This window comes from Giraffa tippelskirchi, chromosome Y (genome assembly GCF_054371585.1).
Source record: "Giraffa tippelskirchi isolate mGirTip1 chromosome Y, T2T-mGirTip1v1.2.pri, whole genome shotgun sequence".
In the NCBI taxonomy this organism is placed as follows: domain Eukaryota; kingdom Metazoa; phylum Chordata; class Mammalia; order Artiodactyla; family Giraffidae; genus Giraffa; species Giraffa tippelskirchi.
In genome coordinates, this window is record NC_137290.1 from 1,689,237 (window position 1) to 1,699,586 (window position 10,350).

The following is a 10,350-nucleotide window of genomic DNA, read 5'->3' on the forward strand; positions in this document are numbered from 1 at the left end:
CCAGAATACTGGAGTGGGTAGCCTTTCCCTTCTCCAGGGGATCTTCCCAACCCTGAGATCTAACCCAGGTCTCTCGCATCGGTAAAGAAGCCCAGGCAGATTCCTTCCCAGTTGAGCCACACGGAAAGCCCAAAGCATAGGCAGGTAGGTATTAACAGAGGTAGACAGACAGAGAGAGAGATGGATAGATAGGTAGATGCTAGACAAGATGACAGATATGGTAGGTGGGTAGTTAGGTAGATAAGATAGACGATAGAATAGGTGATAAATAAGACAGATGATTGATAGATAGATAGACAGATAGATACAATAGGCAGGTAGCTAGACAGACAGACACAGAGAAGAGAGACACTCAGACAGTAGACTGAGACAAAGGGAGAAGCATTGACGCCCACCAGAGGTCACGTCCCCTCTTGGTCTATGCAGGCGTCATCTCCTGCTAAGAAGACAAGATGGGCTCTCCTCCCAGAATCTCAACAATGACAACATCACCTCCTAGGTGAAGGGAGCCCTTGGTAGGCATTCCAGATACAAGAGGGAGGTGGGGCTGGGGAAAAAGAATCGTCACTTTGCTACAACTCCTGTAAGTAAGTGAAAGTCGCCCAGTCGTGTCCAGCTCTCTGTGACCCCATGGGCTGTAGCCCGCCAGGCTCCTCTGTCCATGGCGCTCTCCAGGCAAGAATACTGGAGTGGGTTGCCATGCCCTCCTCCAGGGGATCTTCCCAACCCAGAGATCGAACCCACGTATCCTGCATTGACACATGGATTCTTTACCACTGAGCCACCAGGGACGTCTTGTATATCAAATCTAGAAACTTGATTCTTTAAAAATTCTCGGTTTTCTGGCACACCCACTTCAGAAGAACTGATGACGCTCCCTTCCTCCAACCCCATAAATAGGAATGACACCTCTGAAAGCAACCTGTAGTCCCTCTGAGCAAGGAGACTTCACACCACCTGCTATTGCATTTCACTTGCCTGCAGTAGACGACCATGTGCTTCTCATTTGCTCCTAGAAGAAAATGTCTTCAGGTTGTTAATAGTGGAATTTCAGGCTTTCCACACTGAAAGGATGATCTGGAGCTCCAACGCCTTTGGAAAATCATTCTCAAGGTTGACCTCGCCCGTCATCGACGTCTTTTGGCAGAGTCTGTGTGTGGTTCCATGCCAGTTCTGCTCGGTAGACACACCAGATGGACGTGGAACGCTGTGCTCTCCACCGACGTGGAGGAGTGCTGACCTGAATCTAAAGGTCCAGGGTTTCCAGTTTCTGCCGGTGACTCGCCTCGATGCCTCGGTCTTTTTCGAGCCTCCCAGTTTCCAGGCAAGAGCCTGGGCAGGGTGTCTGGATGGACAAGAAGTTCCTGGAGGATCAGAATTCAAGAATCAAGGACCAGAAGGTTCAGGCGACATCATGGCTGTATTTTCAGAGCACGTTTGGAAAGGCTCTCCCTCGTCATGTGTTCACCTTCATTCTCCCTCTGCAAACCTGTAATGCATCCAGAGAAAAAGGACACACTGATTTGAAGATATCATGCACCTTGGTGTTCATTGCAGCACTGTGTACAATAGTGAAAACATGGACATGAAAACCTAAGTGTCCATCAGCAGATGAATGGATTAGGAAGATATGGTACATATATGCAGTGGAATATTACGCAGCCATGAAAAAGAATGGAATAAAGCCATTTGCAGCAACATGGATCAACCTAGAGAAGATCATACTACGTGAAGTCAGACAGAGAACGACAAATACTTTATGTTATCACTTACGTGCAGAATCTAAAAAGGAAATAAAACAAATGAACGAATACATCAATATAGAAAAAGATCCACAGATATTACCAGTGGGGAGAAAGAAGCCGGAGGGGCAAGACAGCAGGTGGGGAATACAAGATACAAACTACTATGCAGAAAATAGATAAGCTAGAGGAATATATTGTACTTGTAATAATACGTTAAAGGATACACAGGGAATAAAGCCAATATTTTTAATACCTTAAATGGAGTATAATCGGTAACAGTTACGAATCACTATGTTGTGCACCTTAAAGTAATACAAGATTGCAAACCAACTATACCTCAATAAAGAATTAAATCGTAAATACATAAAAGCCAAAAAAAAAAAACCTAACCTTGGATAGATGGGATTTTCAGGCAAGGCTGAGCTCTGTAAGGATTTTTTTCTCCAAACAACATCACATTCCCAGATTCTAGAGATTGGGAGCTGATATTTTTTCGGACGCTGACTCAGGCTACAAGAGAAACAAGCTGTCACAGTTCTGAAGGGTTGCACTTTTTTAACGATTACCAGTCCCATCGCTGGTTAGCGAAGACGGGCACGCGGCTGGGTCGTGACCACCTGTTTCTCTGCTGGAACGGAGACAAAGCAGTGTTAGAATAAAAACAAACTTCGCGAGTTTGCCCTTCAGAGTCTATAGACGTCTCTGTGAGGTCCCGGGGAGGTGGGGGACAGAGTAGGACCAGTTGTTGCTATTTAGTCACTCAGTCGTGTCCAACTCTTTGCGACCCCCAGGGACTGTCGCCGACCAGGCTCCTCTGTCCACGGGCAAGAAGACTGGAGCGCGTTGCCATTTCCTCCTCCAGGGGACCTTCCCGACCCAGGGATCGAACCCACATCTCTTGCGCCTCCTGCACTGGCAGGCGGGTTCTTTACCAGCTGCACCTAAGCGTGTGTGCCACACCTAGAGAAAAGCCCACGCACAGCAAAGGAACACACAGCATAGCCAACAATAAAGAAAGAAAGGCAAACGAATGTTAACTCTCCAAGTAAAAAAAGAAAATCTTTAACAGCCTTTGAAACACCTTCAAGATAACTAGCTTCTCTCAAAGTAGCAAAGAAACACTGCTACAAAAGAACCTGGAGGAGGAAATGGCAACCCACTCCAGCATTCCTGCCTGGAAAATCCCCCTGACAGAGGAGACTGGTGGGCTACAGTCCACGGGGATAGCAAACAGTCGGACACAACTGAACATGCAATGCAGGCAAAAGTAAGAAACAGAAACAAATCCTAAAAGATTCTGACCGGATTCCAAGGGATACACTCTTTTTTTTTTTTAACTTCTCACATCTGGAGCTTCCAGAATCTGTCCATTTAGCATATTTTAAAAATAATGGACGCATCCGCAGCCTCTCCATACGAATTCAAGATGCCCTGATGAGGTGCTATATATAGGCTTCACTCTCGTTCCTTGAGAGGAGTCGTTCTACTGAAGAGCGTGTAACGTCCGATAGAAAGAGTGTAAGATCTCATCTTAGGAACTTTGCCTCTATCTTTTCATATCTCCAGGTAATTTCCCCAAAGAGACGGGTCATTATTATTATTATTTTTTTTTAATAACAGTTTCGCGCACAGCCTTAGGTCTCTCATAAAACTCCTTTGGTGCGGGGAAGAAAACTTTCCATCATTAATGTAAAGCACATGGTGAGCCTGAGATGATGTCAATCTGATTCCTGCAGGGCGATAAGGATTTTGGGGATTCCGTGCAGTTAAAAAAGAAGGAAGGGAAGAGAAAGAGGAGAACCCACACAGCTTAGCACAGAGGAGGATAAAAGCCAGCGACGGGGACCTCTTGTAATCATCATCCAGGCCGATGAGAACGGGGACCACTCTCCGTGACGCTGGCATCTTTATGACCTCAGCGTCGCTCAAGGTTCACCACGCCCGTCTTAGACGGCGAGCTGCCGGCAGGTCTTCCTAAGTCATACGTCCAGCGTTGAGCATCCAGTCGTCCCTCCCAGACCCCAGGGTCCTTCTTCTTTCCGGGCTCCCCATCCGCCGACTTCATGACTCACGTCTTGACCACAGACGTGTCCTGCCCCGCCCGCCACTGCTGTGCCACCCACTCCTCGCCGGGTGGGGCGTCTCCCCGACACCCTGCTCTCTGCCCTTTTCTTCTCCTGCGCTTCCATCAACAACGTTACAATAAATACCAGATGTCAGATGGAGCTGGACTTTAAAAAAAAAAAATTTAAAAGAACATTGTCACAAACAGGTCTGCCGGCAAAAGCCACATCCTGGAGGCTGGTTGGTTCCATTCTTCCCAGACTGAGCCATCTGTCAAAGGTGGTCTCACAGCATAAGATGCTACGGGGAGAGCTCTCTGCATCTTTTGCTTGTTCTTTTATTTCTTTTTCTTTTTTTTTTAATTGCAAAGGTAGAGTGAACATCACTCAGCGGTGTCCAACTCTTTGCCACCCCATGGACTATACAGTCCATGGGATTCTCCAGGCCAGAATACTGGAGTGGGTAGCCTTTCCCTCCTCCAGGGGATCTTCCCAACATAGGGATCGACCCAGGTCTCCCGCATTGCAGGCGGATTCTTTACCAGCTGAGCCACCAGGGAAGCCCAAGAATACTGGAGTGGGTAGCCTTTTCCATGGGATCTTCCCAACCCAGGAATCAAACTGGGGTCTCTTGCATTGGGAGCGATTCTTTGCGAACTGAGCCACCAGGGAAGCCCTTAATCGGAGGAGATCTACCATCTGACCCAGCAATCCCACTCTTGGGCATACAACCCTGAGAAAACCATAATTCACATGTGCCCCAATGTTCACCGCAGCACAATTTATGACAGTCAAGACACGGAAACAACCTAAGTGTCCATCAGCAGAGGAACAGATGAAACAGACGTGGTACGTTTATACAATGGAATATTACTCAGCCGTGAAAAGGAAGGCAACTGGGTAATTCGTAGAGATGTGGATGGACCTAGAGTGAAGTAAGTCAGAAAGGGAAAGAAAGTCGTGTATTAACATGCAGTTGTGGAATCTAGAAAAACGGTACAGATGAACCCTCTTCTCCTTCTCATTCTTTTTAAGAAGCATTTGGCAGGGGAGTTCCCTGGTCTGGGAAGACCCCGCGTGCTGTGGAGCAACGAAGCCCGTGTGCTCTGGAACCAAAGAAGCCACTGCAGTGAGAAGCCTGCACACCACAACTAGACAGGAGTCCCTGCAGGCTGCAACTAAGCAGCCCTTGAGCAGCAAGAAAGACCCAGCACAGCCAAAAATAAAATTACATATAAAACCTTAAGGGAAAGGAGTGTGTTTTTGACACCCCCCTCAAAAAAAAAAAACCAATGGGTCCAGAAAGACCCAGGAAGGACATTCTAGTGACCAGAACATACACCTTGACCCTCAGGACAGAGCTGAATTTACAACAAACCCTACAGAAGGTGACAGAGTTTGCAACAAGCCCAACCATCATCCAAACCAAGAGCAGAATGGCTGGCCATGCAAATCATCACAACATCTGATGGGTTGCCCTGGAGACAAGCGATTCTGGAAATTTTTACACACAGCTGGTCAATCCTTGCTCTGACCCTTGGAAATTGGTAATGGAAGAAAGTCTGGGTGACTGGGTAAGGGGAGCCGGGCTTGGCTTCTAAGTCATTCAGAGCTTTGGGTCAGTCCAAACGCTGTCCGATTTGCAACGTCTTTTCAAGTATTTCCTTTGAACAAATGATAGACTCTGCACTGTTTCATCACTTGAAGGGAATGAGAAAATGCAAACACATTTAGGTAGGCGAGAAAAAAAAAAAAACCCACATTTTGGAAAGATAAATCCCAAATCCGGCATTATATGAGTAATTTACTTGAAAGAGGGCCAGTCAAATGGGGAACTAGGGATACTCTGAGATCATCTGAGGATAAAGCACGCTTGGCCTTTAAGATGTTCAGTTTGTTTTGAAAGAAGAGGGTTTTGTTGAAAGCATCCAGATAACTCACTTCATCTGAAATTACCATGTGCGATTTTGTTTACAGATAATAAAGGTATTTACTTTCTCCACGTGTGTTGTCAGACAGACTCTAGTTTCTAGAAACCTCAGATCTATAAAGGAAGATAACCTCGTGTCTCGAAAGACATATAAACAAGTAGGCTTTGTTCACCTCTGAAGTAAAAGAAAAACTTCCCTTAGCAACCTGAACCAGAAACTGAACTTGAATCAACCATGGCCGACGTGTTCTGCTCCTTAAATGACAGTTCATGTGGCTTGATGTTGCTGAGAACCAACCTGTTTGGGATCTTAACAGCCAATGCTCAAGGACATCAACCCTGAATACTCATTGGAAGGACTGATGCTGAAGCTGAAACTGCAACGCTTTGGCTACCTGATGCGAAGAGCTGACTCACTGGAAAAGACCCTGATGCTGGGAAAGATTGAGGGCAGGAGGAGAAGGGGTCAACAGAGGATGAGATGGTTGGATGGCATCACTGACTCGATGGACATGAGTTTGGGTCAACTCCAGGAGTTGGTGGTGGACAGGGAGGCCTGGCGTGCTGCGGTCCATGGGGTCACAAAGAGTCAGACACGACTTAGCGACTGAGTAACAACGAATCTCAGTTCTAGAAGGTTGGAGGGAAACAGTCTTCGTGTTCTCGGTATGTACAACTGGGATGAATGTATCAAGCTTGTAAAAGCTTTTTTTTTGTAGCAAACATAAGTTTTATGGTGCATCTACACGGAGATTACATTCACCAAACAGTGAGGATATCCAAGGTTAAAATGCAAGGAGCTTGTTAATTTTGCTCCTTTCTCCTGGTGTCAAGAGAGCAACATGTTTGACTTATGACCCAAGCATCCCACTCCTAAGCTTATATTCAGAGAAAACCACGATTTGAAAAGACACACACACCCCCAACCTTCATAGCAGCACTATTTACAACACCTAAGACATGGAAGCAACCCAGGTGTCCATCAAGAGGCGAATGGATACAGCTGATGTGCTGGTTGCTGCTGTTTAGTCGCTGAGTTGTGTCCGACTCTGTGACCCCATGGACTGCAGCATGCCAGGCTTCCCTGTCCATCAACAACTCCCGGAGCTTGCTCAGATTCATGCAGTACATGTATATATAATGTTTGGGGGCTGCCCTGGTGGCTCAGAGGGTAAAGCGTCCACCTGCAATGCGGGAGACCTAGCTTCAATCCCTGGGTGAGGAAGAGCCCCTGGAGAAGGGAAATGGCAACCCACTCCAGCACTCTTGCCTGGAAACTCCCGTGGACAGAGAAACAGTCCATGGGGTCACAAAGAGTCGGACACGACTGAGCAACTTCACTTTCATACAGTGTTTGAAACTGCATTAAGAAAGAGCCTCTGAAATGGACTCCAGGAGAAACACTGGATTCCTCCCGTTATCTTTCCTCCTTTCAAACTGTCTTGTCCTCCCGTCTTTCCCAGCTTTTAGGGGGCCCCCTGCATGGCTCCCCTCATGGCCCCTTTGTCCACCTTCAAAAGCAGGAGCACAGATTCTTACCATCTATGTCTCTCGATGCGTCTCTGCCTCAGTCTCTGTCCATCTCTCCCCCTACTTACTTCTGTCCTCCCATCTCCTTCTGTGACTTCACGCTCCTGCTACTGTCCACAAGAACCCTGGTCATGACACATAGGGACCACCTTAGTAAGCCCACTGGCAGTTCCCCGTCTCAACTTAATTGAGGTGGCTTTTGCCATCTCAACCCCTAACTGAGTCACATCTGCAAAGCCCCTTTTGCCACATAAGGTAACATATTCGTGAGTTCCAAGTATTCACGCATGAACATTTGGGGACGGGAGGCGGGGGAGGATTTATTCAGTTATTCGGCCAACCACATACACTCAAGGATTCTGAACAAAATGACAGAAGCAGGATAGGTTTTCTTCCAATATCCAGTAGACACTGGTTGTTTTGGTCTTCGCTGGTGGCTCAGAAGATAAACAGTCTGCCTGCTTATCCGGCAGACCCGGGTTTGATCCCTGGGTTGGGAAGATCCCCTGGAGAAGGAAATGGCAGTCCACTCCAGTACTCTTGCCTGGAGAACTCCATGGGCAGAGGAGCCTGGCGGGCTGCAGTCCACAGGGTCACAGAGAGTCAGACACGACTGAAGGGAATCAGCACGCACACACGCACAGTGGTTTGCTGATGCCTTTTAAAGCACCGTTAAATTTCAGGGTATTAGGTTTGTCCTCTGCTTGACACTGGCATGTGTGGAAACACACTGACTGGACAATGTTTCAACATGCCGAGTGTTTACAGAGTTCCCTACTGTCACAGGCTGAGGTCATGATTTAGGATAGCTGGTGAGCACCCATTTCAAAAAGGAAAAGAAACCATTCTTGACCCTCCAGAAGAATATCCGCTGGACAAATGCATTGCAGTTCACTTCCAAGAGCCAAGTCAAAAATGGGGAAGATTTGTTTTTCACAAAAAAGGGTGCTGGGTTTAGCAGGAGTTGAGAAAGCTTGGATGTAAGGAAAGTGTTCGAGTGACTGTTGTTGTTCAGTGGCTCAGTCGTGTCCGACCCTTTGCGACCCCACGGACTGTAGCCCGCCAGGCTCCTCTGGCCATGGGACTCTCCAGGCCACAATACTGGAGTGGGTTGCCATGTCCTCCTCCAGGGCATCTTCCTGACCCGGGGATGGAAGCCGGGTCTCCCGGGTCCCCTGCATTCCAGGCAGGTCCTTTACCCTCTGAAAGGTGTAACGAAATCACGTTGCTGTACAGCTGAAACTAACACGACATTGTACATCAGCTGTACTTCAATAAAGTTTGCAAAGACAACAAGACGTCTCTCTACTATGAATTTTGGCCGAATCACACTTTCTTATGGGAACAAGATGACGGCATCTAAGATGCTAAGAGAGAGACAGATGAGAGAGAGACAGCAGCCACTGGCTCTTCCTAATGTATAAAGACATGCCACTAACCTCTTAAGAGACTGGGTAAGCCGTGAAGTCACCGACATCCTGGGATGGGCTCGTATGAACATCCTGGGGTGGGCTTGTACCATCTCGCGCTGATGCCTAAGGGAACAAGCACTGAGATCGGGTAACGTGGCCAACTTTCCACAAGCAGGAAGTGCGGACATCCTTACAAGAACGGGTCTGCAATATGGCAAAGACAGAGGAACACAGCAGTTCCCTACTGACCACCCCAGAGACTTCAGGGGAAAGAGACTTCTGTCTGTGCTTTCTTACTCTCGCAGCTTTCATCCGCTTGCATTTAAATTATCAGTGCAATTTCCATCGGACTGTATCTCTGGCGGACGTGGCGTTCAGGTCCGGGCGCCCGATAAAGCAAGGCGCGTTTATTGCAATCGATGTTCTAGGGAGGAGAATACTGGAAGACAGATGCCAACGAAACACAAATTGAGCTCACATGTGCTGAGTCTAGAGAACCCCGTTTTTGTGGGGTTTTTTAATTTTCTTTTTATTTTTGCAGTAACGTAGCAATGTTCTCACACGCTCTGGATGGCTCTGTCCATCTGTCTCATCTTTGATGAGCTCGGACAAGGAGTCTTAAGCCTCCCACCTTCAATCCTACGCACGTGTGAACTGGAAAGACGTGGGCGTTTCTTTTAATGGCAAAACGCTGCTGTCCTGTCCTGCTGAGGTCAGCGTCCCGGCCAATACAAGTGCAACCCAGGTGTGAGAAGAACCAGGTGCCGCCAAACGCCTAGACCCTCCCCCAGGGCACGTGGGCAATCGCGGACACACCGATTCCGAGAAGAGCTTTTTCAAAATGTCACTTAATGTAAAAACACTAAGAACACGTTTTGAAGGTAGCAAAACGCAGTGGACATGCAAAGAAAGTACAGCGACATCCGTTACCTGGAGAATGTGATGAAAAGGGAAAGCTAGTCTGGAATTATCACAGAAAAAAAAAGGGGGAACCTACACTATTTTTATTCAAGAGTGAGAGTTTGGAAATGGTCTGAAACCCTGAGACCACCGCCTAAAATTTTCTACTTTCCTCAGCCAGACTAGAAAGTGCATTAAATGTTTTTTAAAAAAAGATTTTTTTTCTCACCAAGAAAAATACATCCATCAGTTCATTGTAGCATCTCATGAAGTACAGGCAGAATGGAAAAATCAGAAGCCAGCCATGATTCTGAGTTGCTGCCCAAATGTAAAGAAAATGAGTCGGGGTTGCAGGTGAGACATTAAGATTTCCAGGCAACGTCAACTTCTGGTCCGCATCTGAGCTGGAAGGAAGGGACTGGCTACCTTGAATGTCTTCAAGGTTGGGTCTTTCCTCTGCAACAGCACCAAGTCTCTGAAAAACATTATTTCAAGCATCGCTTTACTGCCAAATAAGCAAAGAAGCCACAAAGCAGTCGAATTCCTGGGGTACAGAGACCATGCTTGGAGATGTTGCCAGAGTTGTCATAATAAAGTACTCCAGATGAGGGGGGCTTAAACAACTATTTATGTCTCCTAAACCAGCCCATCCTAAAGGAAATCAACCCTGAATATTCACTGGAAGGACTGATGCTGAAGCTCCAATACTCTGGCCACCCGATGAGAAGAGCCAACTCATTAGAAAAGACCCTGACGCTGGGAAAGACTGA

The 10,350-nt window shown here is 47.2% G+C and overlaps 1 protein-coding gene across 1 annotated transcript in view; it reads right to left on the reverse strand.

Annotated features, from left to right (window-relative positions):
- LOC145537809 (matrix-remodeling-associated protein 5-like) overlaps positions 1-10,055 on the reverse strand; it is a 103,780-nt gene extending 93,725 nt beyond the window's left edge. The window contains exons 1-5 of the mRNA XM_081568681.1: positions 9,810-10,055; positions 8,978-9,119; positions 8,708-8,818; positions 2,136-2,255; positions 979-1,489 (exon numbers count right to left, since the gene is read on the reverse strand). The gene's annotated coding sequence lies outside the window, so the exon portion shown is untranslated. The remainder of the gene's footprint in view (positions 1-978; positions 1,490-2,135; positions 2,256-8,707; positions 8,819-8,977; positions 9,120-9,809) is intronic.
- Positions 10,056-10,350: the final 295 nt, after the last annotated feature.